Raw genomic sequence first — 9,130 nt, 5'->3', positions numbered from 1 at the left:
GGTCTCACCGAGTTTATGCAATCGGTCTCACCGAGATTACGTTATGCCCTAACCCTAACCATATCAGTCCTATCGAGTTGCATGTCGGTCCCACCGAAAATCCTAACGGTCAATAGATTTGCTAAATTTGTCCGACCGAGTTTCTCAATTCGGTCCCACAGAGATTGGTAAGTTGTGTGTAACGGTTAGATTATGTGTGGAGGCTATATATACCCCTCCACCCCCTCTCCATTTTCGGAGAGAGCCATCAGAACATGCCTACACTTCCAACTTACATTTTCTGAGAGAGAACCACCTACACTTGTGTTGAGGTCAATATATTCCAATCCTACCATATGAATCTTGATCTCTAGCCTTCCCCAAGTTGCTTTCCACTCAAATCTTCTTTCCACCAAATCCATATCCTGTGAGAGAGAGTTGAGTGTTGGGGAGACTATCATTTGAAGCACGCAAGGAGTTCATCATCAACACACCATTTGTTACTTCTTGGAGGGTGGTGTCTCCTAGATTGGCTAGGTGTCACTTGGGAGCCCCCGACAAGATTGTGGAGTTGAACCAAGGAGTTTGTACAGGCAAGGAGATCGCCTACTTCATGAAGATCTACCCCTAGCGAGGCAAGTCTTTCGTGGGCGACGGCCATGGTGGGATAGACAAGGTTGCTTCTTCGTGGACCCTTTGTGGGTGGATCCCTCCGTGGACTCGCGCAACCGTTATCCTTCGTGGGTTGAAGTCTCCATCAACGTGGATGTACAATAGCATCATCTATCGGAACCACGGCTCAAAAATATTTGTGTCTCCAAATTGCGTTTGCACACTCCAATCCCATCCCCTTACATTCTTGCAAGTTGCATGCTTTACTTTCCACTGCTCATAAACTCTTTGCATGCTTGCTTGATATGTATTGTGATTGTTAAACTTGTGCCAAAACTCCAATTCAACTTAAGGAAATTAAAAACTGTAACTTTTGGTACTTAGTGTCTAATCACGCCCCTCTAGACACGTCTTCTCGATCCCTTTCACTTGGTATCAGATCATTGGTCTCCATTACTTTGGTTTAATCACCATTGGAGGAAGATGGATGAGTCTACTTTGGGGAGTCTTAGACATAGAGTGCCTATACTTGATGGAGAGTACTTTCATGAGTGGAAAAATGAGATTCTTGTGATTTTCAATCAGTATCATTTGAACAAGTACATTTCTAGTCCTTGTGCACCTCATGCTGATCCTATGCATCCTACCCTTGATGAGTCAATTGACATGATTCGCAATCTTAGAACTGTTAATCTTATCACTAGAGGCTTGCCTAGAAACTTGATTGGAAATTTGCCTACTCTTGATTGTGGATACACTATATGGAAATTTCTTGAGGAACGATTTCCGAATTATTCCTTGAAAAATCTAGATGAAATTCTCCATAAATCTATTGCCTTGAGTAAGACGAATTCCAATGATCCTATGTTTGGTAATTGTCTATTTGAACTTACAAATCTTATGCGTTCCAAAGGAGAGGTTGGAATTATTAGTGATATTATCTCCGAAGCCATTAGAATTCATAAAGATGACTATTGTCAAAATCATTTATCTAAGGATTCACCCTCTCTAGGATTTGATCCACCACATGACGATGTTGAACATGGATACTATGATTAGGATGATGATGATGACTTTGATCTTGATGATGCAATGAGAAACTTTGGTCTTATGGAAAATCTTCGGGGATATATGGCAGGTGGGAAGGAATGGGTTCTTGATAGTGGATGTACTGATCACATGACCGGAGATAAATATATGTTTCGTGAGCTTGCTGAAATCGACGGTCCTTGAAAGTTTGTCACTTTCGGTGACAACTCAAAGGGTAAGGTGGTTGGCCTCGGTAAGGTGGCCATATCACATGATAGCTCCATAAAAAATGTCATGCTCGTTGAATCTCTTGGATACAATTTACTTTCAGTATCTAGACTTGCTGATTTCGGTCTCAATGTCCTATTTACTGAAATAGATTGCCAAGTGTTTCATAGAGATAATCATAAAATGGTATTTACCGTCATTCGTAGAGGTGATCTATACATTGTTGATTTCACTAAAAAGGCTCAACCTAGAACTTGCTTCATTGCTAAATCTTCTAAAGGTTGGTTATGGCATAGACGATTAGGTCATGTGGGCATGCGAAACCTTGACAAGCTTATTAAAGGTAATCATATCCTTGGCGTTAACGATGTCATATTTGATAAGGATAGACTTTGCAGCGCTTGTCAAGCAGGTAAACAGGTGGGAGGAAGGCATCCCGTGAAGAACATCATGACCACAAGGAGGCCACTCGAGCTACTTCATATGGATCTTTTTTGTCCCAACGCCTACAAAAGTCTCAGAGGAAATTCTTTTGGTCTAGTCATAGTTGATGTTTTTTCAAGATTTATGTGGGTGTTCTTTCTCAATGATAAATCGCAGGTCCAAAAGATCTTCAAAAACTTCGCGAGGAAAGCCCAAAATCAGTTTGAAGTGAAGATCAAGAAGGTTTGAAGCGACAATGGAACGGAGTTCAAAAACGCAAATGTGGACACCTTTCTTGACGAAGAAGGGATTTCACATGAGTTCTCGGCTACGTACACACCTCAACCAAATGGAGTTGTTGAGAGGAAGAACCGGACGCTCATCGAAATGGCGAGAATGATGCTTGATGAGTACAATACGCCAAAGCACTTTTGGGCGGAAGCAGTTGAGACAGCTTGTCATGCAACAAATCGCTTGTATCTTCACAAGCTACTCGGCAAGACGGCATTCGAGCTCCTCACCGGTAACAAACCCCAAGTTGGATACTTTCGAGTATTCGGCTCAAAGTGCTACATTCTTGATAAGCATCATCGTTCTAAATTTGCTCCTAAGTCTCATGAGGGATTCCTACTTGGTTATGGCTCAAACTCCCACACTTACCGTGTCTACAACAATTTCACCCGAAAGGTTTAAGAGATGGTAGATGTGAAGTTTGATGAATCTAATGGCTCGCAAGTAGAGCAATTGCCAATTGATATAGGATACAAAGATCCTTCGGAAGCAATCCAAGACTTGTCTATTGGCAAGGTTCGTCCAACGGAGGTGAAGGAGAGTACCTCGTCCGTCCAAGTGGAAGCTTCTACCTCACGACAAGGTGAACGAAGAGTTGATATGGAAGCATCCACAAGTGGGACACACCAAGATGAAGAAAACGAGGAAGTACACCAAGATGAACATCAACAACCTCCCTCTCCACCACGACAAGAGAACGACAATGTCAACAACAATGAAGAAGGCCAAGAATAAGAACAAAATGAAGAAGATGTTCCACCAAGATCCAAGCAAAGGCTTTCACGAGTTCGAGCAAGAGTTGCCAGACACCATCCCGTCGAGCAAATCTACAACGATATCGAAACTGGGAGAATCACTTGTTCTAAAACTCATTTGGCTAACTTTTGTGAATACTATTCATTCATCTATAGCATTGAACCTATGAAGGTTGAAAAAGCATTAGAAGATCCGGATTGGATAAACACCATGCACGAAGAGCTACACAACTTTGAGAGAAACCAAGTTTTAACATTGGTTGAGAAGCCCGACAACAACCACAACATCATCGGTACCAAATGGGTGTTTTGCAACAAGCAAGATGAAGATGGACAAGTAGTTCGCAACAAAGCACGTCTCGTCCCCCAAGGCTACACTCAAGTCGAAGGTATGGACTATGGTGAGACATATGCCCCTGTTGCTAGACTTGAGTCCATTCGCATCTTACTTCCCTATGCTAATCACCATGATATCACCTTGTACCAAATGGACATCAAAAGTGCTTTTCTAAATGGTGAAATAGAGGAGGAAGTTTATGTTAAGCAACCTCCCGGCTTTATCAATCCTAAGAAACCTAATCATGTTTACAAACTTCACAAAGCTCTTTATGGTCTTAAACAAGCTCCTAGAGCTTGGTATAAATGCTTGACCAAGTTCCTTATTGAAAAAGGTTTTGAGATTGGAAAGATTGATTCTACTCTTTTCACTAAAAGGGTTAATGGAGAATTATTTGTGTGCCAAATCTATGTTGATGATATTATATTTGGTTCGACTAACCCTCATTTTAGTGAAAAGTTTGGGAAGCTAATGTCGGTGAAGTTTGAGATGTTGATAATGAGTGAACTCAAATTCTTTCTTGGTTTGCAAATTAAGCAAACTAAGGAAGGAACCTTTGTATCTCAAACGAAGTACACCAAGGACTTATTCAAGAAGTTCAATATGCAAGAATGCAAAGGTATGTCTACACCCATGCCTACTAGTGGACATCTTGATTTGACCAAAGATGGTGAACCAGTTGATCAAAAGGTTTATCGCGCTATGGTTGGTTCATTTTTATACCTATGTGCTTCACGTCCCGAAATTATGCTAAGTGTGTGCATGTGTGCATGATATCAAGATGCTCCTAAAGAATGTCATCTTAAGGCTGTGAAAAGGATAGTGAGATACTTAATTCATACACCAAATTTTGGCATTTGGTATCCAAAGAGGTCATCTTTTGATCTTGTTGGCTACTCTGACTCGAACTATGCCAGATACAAGGTTGATAGAAAGTCCACTTCGGGTACTTGTCAATTTCTTGGTAGATCTCTTGTGTCTTGGTCTTCCAAGAAACAAAACTCGGTATCTTTATCCACTGCCGAAGCAGAATACATTGCCGCTGGTTCATGTTGTGCCCAATTAATTTGGATGACTCAAACTCTTAAGGATTATGGGATATATGTGAAACATGTTCCATTACTATGTGACAATGAAAGTGCTATCAAGATTGCTCACAATCCTATGCAACATATTGAAGTTCGACATCATTTCATTCGAGATCATGTTTCCAAAGGGGACATTGATCTTAAGCATGTTCGCACCGATAAACAATTAGCAAATATATTCACTAAACCACTTGATGAGAAAGTGTTTTGCAGGTTGAGAGGTGAATTGAACATTATTGATGCTTCAAACTTGGAGTAGGAACTCCATTCGGATGCATGCAAGGCTTGAGCCTATGACTAATCCTTGATATTCTCTTAAGATGATAATCTTATGTCTTGGATATATTTGCACCCTTGCATGCTATCTAACCCTTATAGTTGCTTGGATGAATCGAAATCTATGAGATTGCAACACACTCACGTCTTGGGCAATCTCTACATCACCAAGTCTCTACACAATGGTGGTTGAAGACAAGGAAGCACGGAACCCTTCAACATATCCTTTGACAAATTCTATTTTGAACTCTATGATTGTCATATTGGTTACACAAGTGCTATTCCTTGCAAAAACTAACCCATGTACGTAGATGAAGTCACACTCCAAGTGGTGCTCCCAACTCTTGATGAGCTACATCAACCTCGAGCAATCCACATAAGTTCAACTACATGATCAACACCACCACCCAAGGTATGTTATTCCATCTTAGAGAAGCTTTACTCCAAGACATGAGTCAAAGCAACTCAACAAGATGTGAATACATCAAAATGCTTAAACAAAAAATGGTAACCCCATTTTGAGCTTAAACGATGAGTATGACCTATGATCAAGTGATCTCACTTGACTCCTATGTCAATATACTCTAACGTAGGTGACTTTGTCGCCGACCAATTCTAGATGAAGTTCTCTCGTGCTCTTTTCTATGCTCTTGCATTTGGCTCTTGCATATCTGTTCCCTCTTTGAAAAAAAACTTCATCTAGATTTCTTTATTTCTCTTTGTTCGGCATTTCCTTGCATACAATTCCTTGCAAATCCTTGTGGGATCTTCCTTCTCTAGTGAGCTGAGGTGACAAGTGTTTTCTTTGTCATGAACTCGGTCACACCGGCCTGTTATTTTCGGTCCCACCGAAACCTTTCGGTGCAACCGAAGCATACAACTCGGTGCCACCGATTTCACAACAGGAAAAATAGCTTGCCACTTGTTCCTGTGTTCTTTCGATCCAACTCCACTCAATGAATCTTGTCCTCTACCAGCATCACATTCAACTTGCTGCTTTGTTTTGTGACTCAAGGACCAAACCCATTTGTAACACAAAATTCCAGAAGGACCCTTCTTGGAAATTGATGTCAAAGGGGGAGAGAGAGATCACATCAAAGCTTAATCATATCTTTAGGGGGAGAGAATACTCAAAGAGAGAGAGAGAGAGAGTAATCTTCAAGGATCCCAGATGCTTGGTGTTTAATAGGAGAGAAGTCACATGTATTTAAGAGGGGAAAGACATGCTCATATTTGTTTATTTACTTAGCTCTGTTTCTTTTCTTTGAGCTCTGATTTTCTGTTCCCTATCTTCTCCCAGTATCCCATGCTATATTCAGGGGGAGTAAGACATCTAAGGGAAGGAATTCCTTGAATTCATTGCACATCTTTACCTTTGGGAACATGTCTATATCAATGGAGTACTCAGTACTGACTCTCTACATGTCATCCCAGTCTTGGTACTCTTGTGGTTTCTTTTGGTTGCTCTAGACAGTAGGTGTGTCTGTGTTATCTAACCTTATTTTCACAGGTTCATTCCATCCTAAGCCAACTCAAGACCACAAGGTAAGTATATGCATCACAATCATGTGTATGAGGATCTCTTGCTGATGTACATACTATTTTCCAGAGGGACTCATGAGCATGATGGTACATTTCCCATATTCACATCTTTTGCTCTGATGCATATAGCCAAGATACATGTAAGACGTTGCTTTCTCTATCATGCTTATGCATTCAGATGCTCATATATTCCATATTTACATGATTGCATACATGTAGGGGGAGCCTATGCTTGTTACATGTCTTTCCAAAGCTTTACTTGTTATTCTCTATATCTTTATCTAAAGTTTTGATGTATGTTGTCATCAATTACCAAAAAGGGGGAGATTGAAAGCACAAGTGCTCCCTGGGTGATTTTGGTAATTTATGTCAACATATCTCTTGTTGGACTAATACCTTTTCCTAGTATGTTTCAGATAAGTTCAACAATGGAGTGGCATGGACTAGAGGATGTGGAACCCCTTCAAAGTACTAAGGTTAAAAGGATTGGCTCAAGCTGAAAGCTCAAGACTCTACATTTTCTATTTTAGTGATCCAAGATCACATTGAGTCTATAGGAAAGGCCAATACTATCAAGGAGGGATGAAGTGTTGCTTAATGAGGTTCTTGCTCAAAATCCTTAGTGATATGCTCCAAAGCCCTCAACTACTTTCTCACATACACCTATGACCTAGAACAAAAGTCAAACTCGGCCCCACTGATTCTTTCTATCCGGCGCCACCGAGTTCAGATATCATAGCCACTGCCACAAACCCTAGGCAAATTGGTCTCACCGATAGGGATCTCTGTCTCATCGAGATGGGATTGTAATCTCTCTATTTAGCTTATTTCCAAAACCGGTCCCACCGAGTTTGAGTAATCGGTCCTACCGAGATTACAATGCAAACTCTCTGTTTCCTTTTCGTAACGTTTTGGTCTCACCGAGATGAGCAAATCGGTCACACCGAGTTTGCCTGACCAACTCTCTGGTTAGCTTATTACCAAAGTCGGTCTCACCGATTTTGTGTAATCGGTCTCACCGAGAGTACGTTATGCCCTAACCCTAACCATATTGGTCCTACCGAGTTGCATGTCGGTCCCACCGAAAATCCTAACGGTCACTTGATTTGCTAAATCGGTCCGACCGAGTTTCTCAATTCCGTCCCACCGAGATTGGTAAGTTCTGTGTAATGTTTAGATTTTGTGTGGAGTCTATATATACCCCTCTACCCCCTCTTCATTCGTGGAGAGAGCCATCAGAACATGCCTACACTTCCAACTTACATTTTCTGAAAGAGAACCACCTACACTTGTGTTGAGGTCATGATATTCCAATCCTACCATATGAATCTTGATCTCTAGCCTTCCCCAAGTTGCTTTCCACTCAAATCTTCTTTCCACCAATTCCATATCCTGGGAGAGAGAGTTGAGTGTTGGGGAGACTATCATTTGAAGCACAAGAGCAAGGAGTTCATCATCAACACACCATTTGTTACTTCTTGGAGAGTGGTGTCTCCTAGATTGGCTAGGTGTCACTTGGGAGCGTCCGACAAGATTGTGGAGTTGAACCAAGGAGTTTGTACGGGCAAGGAGATCGCCTACTTCGTGAAGATCTACCCCTAGTGAGGCAAGTCCTTCGTGGGCGACGGCCATGGTGGGATAGACAAGGTTGCTTCTTTGTGGACCCTTCGTGGGTGGATCCCTCCGTGGACTCGCGCAACCCTTACCCTTCGTGGGTTGAAGTCTCCATCAATGTGGATGTACAATAGCACCACCTATCGGAACCACAGCTCAAAAATATTTGTGTCTCCAAATTGCGTTTGCACACTCCAATCCCATCCCCTTACATTCTTGCAAGTTGCATGCTTTACTTTCCGCTGCTCATAAACTCTTTGCATGCATGCTTGATATGTATTGAGATTGTTAAACTTGTGCCAAAACTCCACTTCAACTTAAGGAAATTTAAAACTGCAACTTTTGTTACTTAGTGTCTAATCACCCCCCTCTAGACACCTCTTCTCGATCCCTTTCAATGGGCGAGGACTAAGTGTTCTTAGCTCAAGGGGAATAAGGCGAAAACGCGGTCTTCTGAGTTGAATCTCAGCCTCCCTAACCAGACGTATAGTTGTCACAGCAACTGGAACTGGTCCAACAAATCTCTTGTCCTCTCCGAGCAACTGGTTCTATCCTACCTCTCTCACCTTACTTATAGTTTATCTTCCTGAAGTCTTTGTTTACTTGCTTGATCTGATTGACTTCACCGTGTGAAGACCATAGTCTGTTTGGCTTCATACTATCTTCCATCTCGATCCATACTACCTAGCTGCTTATAGTCTTCGTGCTTTCACTTCATTGCTTACTTGACTATGGCTTGTCTAGTGTAGTCTACCTTCCGCTGCATATCTATAGGTTCAATTCTATTTTTTGTCTTCAAAACACCCCTCTTTGAAGACTTTCATAAAAATTGCTGATACGTCTCCAACGTATCTATAATTTTTTATTACTCCATGCTACTTTATCTTCTGTTTTAGGCAATATTGGGCTTTATTATCCACTTCTATATTATTTTTGGGACTAACCTATTAACCGGA

This window comes from Triticum dicoccoides, chromosome 6B (assembly GCF_002162155.2).
Source record: "Triticum dicoccoides isolate Atlit2015 ecotype Zavitan chromosome 6B, WEW_v2.0, whole genome shotgun sequence".
Lineage (NCBI taxonomy): Eukaryota > Viridiplantae > Streptophyta > Magnoliopsida > Poales > Poaceae > Triticum > Triticum dicoccoides.
Note: the sequence above shows the minus strand (reverse complement) of the source record.